The sequence below is a fragment of the Felis catus genome, chromosome A3 (assembly GCF_018350175.1).
Source record: "Felis catus isolate Fca126 chromosome A3, F.catus_Fca126_mat1.0, whole genome shotgun sequence".
In the NCBI taxonomy this organism is placed as follows: domain Eukaryota; kingdom Metazoa; phylum Chordata; class Mammalia; order Carnivora; family Felidae; genus Felis; species Felis catus.
The window spans coordinates 28621638-28633949 of record NC_058370.1 but is presented as its reverse complement, the minus strand read 5'-3'; the positions used below and the strand labels follow the sequence as shown (position 1 = coordinate 28633949).

At 44.6% G+C, this 12312-nt stretch overlaps 1 long non-coding RNA gene across 1 annotated transcript in view; it reads right to left on the bottom strand.

The window, feature by feature from the left end:
• Positions 1–12: 12 nt before the first annotated feature.
• Positions 13–12312, bottom strand: part of LOC123384342 — a 32943-nt gene continuing 20643 nt past the window's right edge. Inside the window, exons 4-5 of the long non-coding RNA XR_006595291.1 lie at positions 6209–6520; positions 13–111 (exon numbers count right to left, since the gene is read on the bottom strand). This is a non-coding gene — a long non-coding RNA (uncharacterized LOC123384342). The remainder of the gene's footprint in view (positions 112–6208; positions 6521–12312) is intronic.

Here is a 12312-nt window from a genome sequence, read left to right as displayed (position 1 = left end):
GAGACCCACCTGCCCACAGTTCCTGCTGTTCCTCCTCAAAGACCTCGATGCCCCCAGAGCTGGGTCTTCACACCTATTCCGGAGCAGGGGCCATGAGAACGTCTGTGGAGACTGACACATGGATATCTTACTAGAATGAGAGAAGCAAGTCCTGGTACAGACACCAGTCTATCTCTCATCCATCTTCTGGGGATGGTGGTCATGAACTACACATTCAAGTCCATGCTCCAACAGGTTATTCCTGCCAAACCCCCGTCTCCCCAGCCTTAGTAAGGTTCTTCAATCCCTCTTAAATAGAAACGAATCCCATCTTGGTTTGAAGGGGAAAAAAGGATCCTCCTTCCTCTTTGCCTACCCGCCCTATCCCTCAATCCCAGAGAGAAGATTCCCTCCTCTCCCTGTGATGGGAACACTGGCTCTTCTGTCACCTTCATCCTTCCCAACCCCCCTGCTCATGTACACACGCTGGGCAGTACAGAAGACAGGAGCCTTCCTTGATTTCCTTCTTTATATCCCATTTCAAATCTGCCTTCCTAATGTATGTCCAGCGACCAGACGGTGTTAAACCATCTACGTCTGGACAGAAAAAGAAGCCCGATTTGTGGTGCTTGTCCACTTCTGCGGCGTCTACACTCCCAACGTGGCCAATTTCAAGCTGCCAACAGTGGAACAACTAGCTTGCAAAATTCTTGGAAAGCTCTCAGGAGCGAGCTCTCCTCCCGCCCACCAGGGAGCGCCACCCAGCACCTGCACACTGCTCGCTCCCGGACTGCCCTCTGGTCCTGGCCACCAGCATCCCTTCCTGGACCATTGCCACGTCCCTAACAGACTCTCCAGGTTCAGCCACAGTGATCCTACGGAAACGGAAGTCCGATTGTATCCTTCCTCTGTTTCTTCCCCCTACAGATATGCATGGCTCGGTTTCTCCCTCTTTCAAGCTCTCCAGTCATGTCACTTTATTAAAAACATCTTCCTTAAACCACCCACATAAAATATCAATTTCTGTCTCTCACTCTTTGTTCCCACAGCTCATACCTGAACTGAATTCTTTTCCTAGAACTTAAGACCAGCCAACATGATAAATGGAGACAGTGCTCACTTGCACAGTGATGCAGGACCAAAACAATGACGGGTACAGCTGAAACCAGGCAACACGATCTCAATAATCAGAGGGAAAAGCAACAATTTTTCTGTGAACTTTAGAAACTTTTTTCAACACATTGGGAACCCCCAACTGCCAGTTATGAATGCACAGAGACATGAAAAGACAGTAAAACTATTATCCATTTGGTAAACACTCATTTGAAACACTAGAAACGTTGAAAGGTGGGGCGCCTGGGTGGCTCAGTCAGTTAGGCGTCCACCTCTTTGATTTTGGCTCAGGTCACGATCTCACAGTTCATGGTTTCGAGCCCTTCATTGGGCTCTGGCTGGAGAGCACAGAGGCTGCTTGGGATTTCTCTCTCCCCCTCCCTCTGCCTCTCCCTGGCTTGCTCTCTCTGTCTTAAAAAAATAAAACAAAAAACATTAATTTTTTTAATTAAAAAAAAAGAAACCTTGAAAAGGGAAGTGGCTTATTTTTTTTAAAGACTTACCTAGAGTATTTTGGAGAGTGCTTGCCTTCTTGTAACTAACTGCACAGTTTACAAGAAAACAAGCATCTCAATGATCTCACCTGCTTCTCAATTGGGATTAGATTGCAACGTTGCTGCACTTCCAATGCTGTGAACGCCTGACAACATATTCGTGAACATTTTCTGGTGTCACGTCTTCTGGGACATGTCTCCCCACCCCTCCCACTTTCCTCAGTGACGTGGTAAGTTTGCATTCACTCTCCTCCCCTGGCTGCATATCTAAACTCTGGAAACGGTATCCCTGGCAGCACTGCCATGAAGGTCTCTGTGTCTTGATGAACCCCACTCACATTGACTTTGAACTTCAGCTCCAGCCTCAGCTCTTCTCATTTCTCCTACACACGTTCAGTTTGGTCCCCATCCCCTTTTTTCATTTTTTACTTTCATACAATGTCACCCGGGTTCATCGCAGGGCAGGGGGACCAGGAGACAACATAACCACCTGCTTTGCAATTGTGGTAAACAAACATCACAACCCCAATATCCTGGCACCCTGATCTTAGACTTCCAGGATCCAGAACGGAAGGAATTGGTTCCTGTTGTGCAAGACATCCAGTTTATGGTGTTTTCTTACAGCAGCACGAGCCAAGACAAAATCTAATAAATTATGAACTTTGCTTAATGAGCAGGTACCAATATTGATTCATTAATGGTAACAAATGTACCATACTACTGTTAAGACATTAATAAGAGGGGAAACTGTGTGAAGCTGTATATTGCAACTCTGTATGACTGTGGCAGTTTTTTCTAAATGTAAAACCGTTTCACAAAATTAAGTCTATTAAGAAAAATTGCAACATCTTGTCTTCAGCTGACTCTGCCTTTTGAGCTCCCTTGGGGGAAAATTTAAGGAAACAAATGGTGGGGAGATTTCGTGTTAATATTCAGGTTTTATTTCACTTCGGGTTTGAGGTTCCTTCTCCTCCTTCCTCTGTCCTCTGCCAGAGCTCACTCGAGAGCCAGGCACTCCGAGATCTCAGAAGGAGCTGAATCCCAGTCCCCCATGATACTCATTCTAAATGCTTCCGAGTAGTAAAGCCCAGGTTAGTCCAGGTGTGAACAGAGAACTCTGGTCCCCAGGGTAGTTTTAAGACCTGATGTGGGGGGCAGTTAATCCATATCCTGAACCCAAGGAACAGAGTTGGAAGGGGCTCTGCAGAGCAAGGTGGATGCTGTGATATACCAGGTCTCAGGAGGTGGCCCTCACCTGTCACCCTCTTTACGATGGCCTCAGGTGAGGAGAGCTACTGTGCCCAAGGTCATCCCTGGTAACATCCTAACTCTGGAACACACGGGAGATCAGCTGAGGTTGTCATTGAGACCTCACTGCAGCTCAGCTTCTTCTAAACATTCTTGCTCCCTTCTTCTCCCCTCCACAGGTTTGTTCTTAAAAGTACTCCCTAAAAATGACCTGCTTGTTAATATCCATCGCAACATCTGTTGCCCAGGGAAGCCAAGGGCAATAAGAGATTGTGACGGGTACCAGAAAAAGATGGGGATCCTTTTGTCTCTAGGGGCCAAGCCACTCCTGGAAGAATGGATTGTTTACACTGCCACATACCATATACATATAACACATACCACATCCCATATTCCATATACCATACAAAATATACCATATATCATATACCAAACACTCTGGGTATATAAAAGCAATGAGAAACCACAAAACTGTTTATGCAAGAAGGGGTATAATCAGATGTGTGTTGTAGAAACCATCTTGGATAAAGGAGGAGGTAGAGCTTACACCGGGCAAACAAGACGGGGGTAGCCTATTAGGAAGTAATAGTTTTCACCGAGGGAAGCAATGATGATGGAGATGGAGAAATAGATATTTAGGAGGTAAAATAGATATTTAGGAGGTAAAACTAACAGGGCCTCTAGCAGGCAGACGAGAGTGGACAAGTCAGGATGCAGAACATGGGTTACTTCTTGGTTTGACCAAATGGATAGAGGATGTGCCACATACTGAACGGGGTGGAAAGAGTAGGAGAATGTCTGAGTGCAGACTATGAGCTCAGGGTTGAATATTTGAACTATACAAATGAAGATCTCAAAGTCAAAAGATATATAGGTCAGTCACCAAGAAGTGGATCAAGATTAGAACCTTGATTGCATCTGGTTACAAATCCACTGCCCTTGACCATCAAGGCACGAAATATCCCAGTCTCTGAAGAGGTTAGAGTCTGATGGAAGGTGTGAAGTCTCCTGGAGGTTGGAGGAAGGGAGAAATGCTGGAGGCTGGAGGAAAGATGCTCAGTAGGGGCCATGGATGGCTTCCCAGCATGGAATTCGTCATTCCAGGACAATGTGAGAGGATGGTGACATCCCTGGGAGAGGGGAGTCTTGTCATCTCCTGTGGGCAGTTTGGGCCTGCTCTGCATGCTCCTCTTGCTCTAACATCCCCCCTCCCCCAAACTTAACATCCTACAGATCCCTAAGAGGAGACAGGACTCACAAGGAACCAGTTGCAAAATAGCTCTGGCAGTAAGTGCATGGCAATGGACTCGTGGACATGAAGGGTCATCAGTCTTGTGTGGGCTGAGAGTCTCCAGATACAAGCATTGTGCTTGAGTAGAGCCCATTCCGGTGTGACATAGAAGCCAACATGCTGGTTCTATCACTTTCTGAGAGCATTTCTAGAATCTCTCCACTCCCTTCCTCCAGAAGCCCATTCCCCCAAGTAAACCAAGTGGAAAACACAGAGGTCAACCAAACAGACTATTCCATCCACATCAGTGATGTGTCACCCAAGGATGGGGGCACCTATTACTATGTGAAGTTAACAGCAGGGCATCCTGATGTGGCGTAGGTATCTGGTTCAAGCCCCTTGTGTCTGTGAACGGTGAGTACAGCCTGAGAAACTCCATCCCCTAGGTTTATAAAACTAAATTTTTCAAAATCTGAAGCATGTACCAAATCATCAGTACACACTGGATACCGTGCCCCTTCACCCACAAACAACAACCCTGTAGGCTGGGATTCTATACATGGGTCTTCTTTCAGACTGGGCCCTGTGCCCACTCTTGAATGAAGCCATGTGACAGACCATGCCCTTTATGATGACCCAACTACCAAAACATGAACACAGGGCCAGAAAAACTCCAAACTCAAAAGATAGTCAATAGGTTAAACGCAACTACATGTGTGCACCAGATGGTCCAAAAAGTTGTTAAACTGAGCCTACAAGTCTGTCTGGCCTTTCTGAGGTTTAGGGACAAACCTGAGCTCAAGAATGTGCATTGTGTCTTTTTTGGCCTACTTCCTGACTCCAAACTTAAATCACAGACACTGTAGCCCCATATAATCCTCTGGATTTGGATGGACTCTCAACACGGGGAAAGGTAACCCCCAAGCTTAGTATCTCCTGAGACAAAACAAAGAGATCCAAAGGCAGGCAGAACCTCTACAAGCCTGCACAATTCCACTCACTCATTTCTAACTGGAATGTCATCGGGGCCTGGTGACAGCTCCCTGAAGGGTCACCACAATGCAGTCAAGGCATCGATCCCCACACAGGAAATCCACACGTGGCTGTGGTCTACTCCTATGGCTCTGGGGAGCCGAGACACCAGCAGGAAGGTTCTTGTGTGTCACCCGCTCCCAGGTCTCGTTTGGGTAAGTTGTCCCGGAGGGGTCGAGTCTCTCTCCTGGCACTTGATCTTTCCATGGTCTGCCCTGGTCTACCCTCAGCTCTGCTGTTCTCTGATTCTCTGAGGACAACCAGTGTTTCCTGCTGCTCAATTTGCATTAATTTCATCAAATACAGTGTCATTAGGGTGTCCATCTGTTCTTCTGGGAAAACTAGCTTTCCTCAGTAATGTTCTCAAGTTCAATCACATTCCATGCCATCCACTGGCCATGGAATATTCACATCTTTCCCTCAAGCTGAAACATGTGGCTTCCCTGCCATTCCCCTGCATTTGGCTGTGGTGTCAGTGTAGGGACCACAACCCAATCTCCCTGCCTTTGGCTTAGTGTTAACCTATGTCATACTGTGACTTCCTATGAATTCTACTGAAATATATAACATCCTATAGTATTTAACAATCGTGCCATTTTTCCTCATTGTGAATACATTCTACTGCACAGCTGAAAACACAGTTGCAAAGAGTTCTAGAAGTCATTAGATCATGATTTCAGAAGCCAGGAATCATAAATGCATAGAGCCTGAAAGTTGGGGTGTCCGACTAGCACGACAGTAAAACACGCTGTGTCTGGTGTAACCCCAGCTTTGCCACTTGTGACCTTGGGCAGATTACTGAGCCTCTCCAAATCCTAGTTCCTTCCTATGTAAAATCTCAGTCTCTTGGAGTCAAAAAGATGTAGAGTCTATGAATCTTAAAATGTTAGAATTACCAAATCGTAGAGTGAGTCACCTGACCTGTAGGTTTTTAAATGGTATTTAATGTTTATCTTTGCATCTTACATGGCCAAAGTGTAGAAAAAAGAGAGAGCAAGATTTTGAGGCTTTCGTCAATCCCATTCATTCTTTTCTGCATGCATTCCTCGATCCGACCATGCATCAAGCATGCATTCACTCAAAGCACACTCTCATTCAGCCATGCATTTACCTGTGCAGGAATCTGTTAACAGGTACCTGAATCCTCCTCTGGGGCAGACCCTGGGCAGATGACCCATCTCCAGGAATTTCCAGGCTCCCACAGTGGCCTTCCTCTAGTGATTGTCTGCTTTCTCTGGGCTGTGTCAGTTCCCCCTACAGTGACAGTGTCCCAGTCTTCACCCTCCTCGGACTTGGTGGTTGTCACCTGCCGCGTACAGAGATTCTATCCACATTTGAACCAAGCATATGACTGAATCTATTTGTCTAGCTCTGTCAGACGCGTAAGTGCCACTTCTCCAGGGGTGATGTGTTTTCTTGCAAACTGTCAAAAAGCCAATAGAGAAATATAGTGATATATCGTGGAAATTTGTCATATGGTGGTGATTCTTTTGGAGAACAGAACTATTATTCGATTTCTCTCTGTGTATCTATTAATCTAGTATATGGCCTAGGTATAGAAGGACTTCAGTAACTGTTTTCGAGTAAACTATTCAATATTGTAGTAACTATGCAATATAAACACATATATGAAAAGAATTTCACCTCTATTCCTTCAACTTTTATCATTTCTGGGATTATTAAACTGGTACGGAGCCTGTATTTGTGTTAAACCCTTCAATATCAATTTTTAAATACTTGATACAATTAGGTTGCAAATATAAACCAAAAAGATCACACACACACACACACACACACACACACACACACACACACAGTGGAATATTATTACTCAGCCATCAAAATAAATAAATCTTGTCATTTGCAATGATGGGGATGGAGCTAGATGTATTATGCTAAGCTAAAGAAAGTCAAAGAAAGAAAAACACCATATGATTTCACCCATAAGTGGAATTTAAGAAATAATAGCGATGAACATATATGAGCGGAAGGAAAAACAAAGAGAGGGAATAAAACCATGAGAGTCTTAATGATAAAGAACAAACTCAAAGTTGATGAAGGAAGGTGGGTTGGGGGTGGGCTAAATGGCTTTGGGGCATTAAGGAAGGCACTTGTTATCATGAGCACTGGGGGTTGAATATAATTGATGAATCACTGAAATCTACCCCTGAAACCAATCTTGCACTGTATGTTAACTAACTACACTTTAAATAAAACTTAAAAAACAAAAAACTACTTTGCCTATAAACCCCAGGGATAAGTGAACAGCACAGGGAAATACAGTCAACAGTATTGGAATAATGTTACATGATGACAGATAGTGACTATGCATACCATGGTGAGTGTTGCATAATGCATAGAATTGTCGAATTACTGTGTTGTGCACCTAAGACTAATACAGCACTGTATGTCAACCCTAAAAATAAAATTTTTTTAAGTATTTCCAAAATAAAATTTGCCCTGGCATGAAAAAAAAAAGAACTGGACCCATACATAATATGTATTTGGTCAAGAGATGTTTGAAAAATGTGCCAACGCAACTCAATGTGGAAAGGATAGTCTTTACAACAAATGGTGTTGAAACAATTAGATATTCATCTGTAGAAAGAAGGAGAAGATTCTTGACTGTTTCCTTATAACATAAACAAAACTTAATATTGTCTAACAAATATTACTTTACCATAATGTGACTATGCAGTATATACAAAAATACTAAGAACAACTTAATATGATCAATGGATCATAGGCGTAAATTGAAAGGCTACCTATAAAACTTCTAGAAGAGACTATAGGAAAAAAACAAAACTGAATTTCATGGCCTTGGTTTAGCATAGACATTTTAGATCAGACACAGGAAGCACAATCTATAAAAGAAAACATTGCTCCATTTGACTTCGGTAATCTCTATACCCAACTTGGGGCCTCAAGAGCGGGGAGAGGCCCCGTGCAGGGAAGAAGCATGATCTCGCCCGGGTCTCTCCACTCTCTCTGAAATGTGACAGGATCCCTCACCAAGTGAGGTCTTCTCTGCCTGACTTCTATTTCACAATCTAGAAGCAGATTGCTAACTCACAGCCACATCACCCCATCATGGGCACTTCCTCTTAATCATGGGAGGAGGCAGGCTTTTCCTCTCTACAGAACAGAGGGCCTATTCTCCCCAGCACATACATTTGCACAGGGCAGGATCCCCAGACCTCCACAATGTCAGCCCCTGCCTCCGGGCCCCATCCTCCTTCTTACCTGCTGCTGCCTCTGCTGTTGGGACTCACAGGTAAGCATCGCCTTGAGGTATAATCCCCGTTCCCTACCTCCTCAACCTCGCCCTATCCCTGGACCTGAAGGGCCTCCAGGTAAGGACAGGTGTGCTCTGCAGGGCTGCCACAGAAGGCCAAGGACTGGGTGTCATCTGAGAGCAGGAAATCAGGGATGGGAGCATTGTGTGTATGGATCCATCACCTGAAGCTGGTTACCAGCGATATCCAAACAGTGGGTGCTTTCATCAGCCACAAGGACAAGTGTATGTATTAAATTATTTAATCCTCACAACACCCCGCCTGATAGCTAGGACTGTACTCCTGATCAGCAGATGGAGAAATTCAGGCAGAGAGAGTTAATGGCCAAATGTCAGCTACCTAAGTCAGTGCATCTGCCGGGATTCATGTCCAGGCCACCCAGCTCCACGGTTCATTCTTTCCACCGTGTTATGCTGCTCGGCTTCTCGGTGGAGGCTAACTAAACAAACATCAGAAAATACAGAGAGGGAAACAGAAGAGGCCTCACTTACCACACTCCGAGGTCTCCAGAGTTCCAGTTCTGCTGTGTGTCCTCCCAAACTTTGGTTAACGATGTGTTGGGTGATTCTTATGCACCAAATCTTTTACTGAGCTTTCAACATGTATGACAATTTCATGAAATCCTCAAAGTGATCTGTATGCTAGCATGCTGGGCCACACTTCATGTATACTTGGCAATGCACTTGTGTGTGTACACGTAGGAGTGGGCCTGAGGAAGGGTACACACACGGGCGTGTGCACACACACAGGATATTTGAAAGCTCTTTCCTTACTGTTGCCTTCACATCACGTCCACTCTACATGAAATGTACATTGAACACACGTTTGGTTAGCTGCCTCTCAGCTAGTCACCTTCTTTTTCTACTTCTTTAAACTTACTGCTCACTCTCCACCAAGCTCTTAAGGCAAGTAAACTTCTTTCTGGGTAAAACGATGAGAACTTTGTGTATTACTGCCTTGGTGGCTCTCTTCCATGCTGGATCAGAGTGAAGAGGGGAAAGGGGGATACAAGAAGTGGAGATTCCTGCCTATGCGATCTACACTGGTACTTATATCCTGATCCCAATTATCTAGCATCGGCTGATGCCTCCAGGCCTCAGGAAATCTCGTGCATAATCCCTTTCCAATTTCCTGAGCACTCACCCTGTGCCACACACACTTGGAAATGCACGCGTCTGTTATTTCCTAGGATCTTTGTATCCGAGGTAGACATTTTTGTCCCTTAGCTTACAGATAAGAAAAGTAGGCACAGAAAAGTCCAAGGTCACTCAGTGGTGAAGGCAGGGCTATGGTTTGAACTCAGGCAGTCTGAGTCTAGATCTCACGGGTCTAACCATTGCTCTTCTCAAACCCTGTGGCCCCACATCCATCCCTTGAAGTTTGCAGATCTGCCAGGGGGTGTAGGGAAGGCGATGTGGGTGAGAGCATTTGTGGTTTGTTTCTCTGGGGCTCTTCTGCTTCCTGGGTATATGCAAATGATTGTTTTCACCAAGACATCTTCATGGGACACTTGGCTTCTCATAATTTCCTGAGAAATTCTCCGCCGAAAATAGACTCCAAGTTCTCAGAAAGCGATTGCCCTATGCAAATTCACACGTTGCATAAATATTAACTGGATCACTACAAGGTGCCAGGAACTGTTACATGAGCTTACGGAGTACTGGTTATTAAAAGAGAGAAAGTAGTGGCCCTCGTGGAAGTTATATCATGATGAACAAAAAGACTGGAAATGACAGATATACCAATTAAGCAAATAACACAACATACCAGAAAGCGATGAGTGTTAGAAGAAACACAATAGTACAGCTGGCTAAGATAATGAGAGACTCTTTAGGGTAGGATGTATTTAAAGAGGCAGCCTGGGGGCGCCTGGGTGGCTCAGTCGGTTAAGTGTCGTCGGTTAAGCTCAGATCATGATCTCACACTCCGTGAGTTCGAGCCCCGTGTCAGGCTCTGTGCTGACAGCTCAGAGCCTGGAGCCTGCTTCGGATTCTGTGTCTCCCTCTCTCTCTGCCTCCCCCCCGATCATGCTCTGTCTCTCCCTGTCTCAAAAATAAATAAAAACATTAAAAAAACTTTTTTTTTAAATAAAGAGGCAGCCTGGGTGGGCATCACTGAGAAGGGAGATTTGAGCAAGATTATAAGAAGGTGGGGGTGTGGGCCATGTGATCTTCTGGAAGAAAAGCCTTCCTGAACAGCATGGGAACAGCATGTGCACATGCCCTGACCCTCCCGCTCTGTTCAAGGATTTGGGCTTTTACTGGGAGTGAAACGGTTGCCATTGCAAAGTTTTGAAGACACAAGTGGCATGATGCGACATGAATTTTAACTTATTCTAGGATTTGGTTGAGATTAGACTATCACATGGCATACATAGAAGGAACTAGAGCATTTAAGAGCTTCCTGCATTCGTGGAAACAAGGACATATGGTGTGCACCAGTACTGCAGCCAGGACAGAAAGGGGAAAGAGGTCAGATTGTGGGTGCATGCAGAAGGAGAGACCACAGGATCTCCTGACACACAGGATTTGGGGTGGAAAGAGAGGCTCCCGAGGCTTTGGACCTGAGCGTCTGGGAGAATAAAGGTGCCTCAGCTGAGATGTACAAGGACGTGTTGGAAACTGAGTTCAGTTTGGGACGAGTTAACTGTGAGAAGTTTACTTCTATCAAAGTAAAGTGGTGAATTCACAAAAATAAACTCAAAATGGATAAAGGACTTGAATGTGAGACAGGAAACCATCAAAACCCTAGAGGAGAAAGCAGGAAAAGACCTCTCTGACCTCAGCCGTAGCAATTTCTTACGTGACACATCCCCAAAGGCAAGGGAATTAAAAGCAAAAATGAACTACTGGGACCTTATGAAGATAAAAAGCTTCTGCACAGCAAAGGAAACAACCAACAAAACTAAAAGGCAACCAACGGAATGGGAAAAGATATTTGCAAATGACATATCGGACAACGCGTTAGTATCCAAAATCTATAAAGAGCTCACCAAACTCCACACCCAAAAAACAAATAATCCAGTGAAGAAATGGGCAGAAAACATGAATAGACACTTCTCTAAAGAAGACATCCGGATGGCCAACAGGCACATGAAAAGATGCTCAACATCGCTCCTCATCAGGGAAACACAAATCAAAACCACACTCAGATATCACCTCATGCCAGTCAGAGTGGCCAAAATGAACAAATCAGGAGACTATAGATGCTGGCAAGGATGTGGAGAAACGGGAACCCTCTTGCACTGTTGGTGGGAATGCAAATTGGTGCAGCCACTCTGGAAAACAGTGTGGAGGTTCCTCAAAAAATTAAAAATAGACCTACCCTATGACCCAGCAATCGCACTGCTAGGAATTTATCCAAGGGATACAGGAGTACTGATGCATAGGGGCACTTGTCCCCCAATGTTCATAGCAGCACTCTCAACAATAGCCAAATTATGGAAAGAGCCTAAATGTCCATCAACTGATGAATGGATAAAGAAATTGTGGTTCATATACACAATGGAGTACTACGTGGCAATGAGAAAGAATGAAATATGGCCCTTTGTAGCAGCATGGATGGAACTGGAGAGTGTTATGCTAAGTGAATTAAGCCATACAGAGAAAAACAGATACTATATGGTTTCACTCTTATGTGGATCCTGAGAAACTAACAGAAACCCATGGAGGAGGGGAAGGGAAAAAAAAAAAAAAAAGGTTAGAGTGGAAGAGAGCCAAAGCATAAGAGACTCTTAAAAACTGAGAACAAACTGAGGGTTGATGGAGGGTGGGAGGGAGGGGAGGGTAGGAGATGGGTATTGAGGAGGGCACCTTTTGGGATGAGCACTGGGTGTTGCATGGAAACCAATTTGACAATAAACTTCATATATTGAAAAAATAAATAAATAAATAAATAAATAAATAAATAGATAGATAGA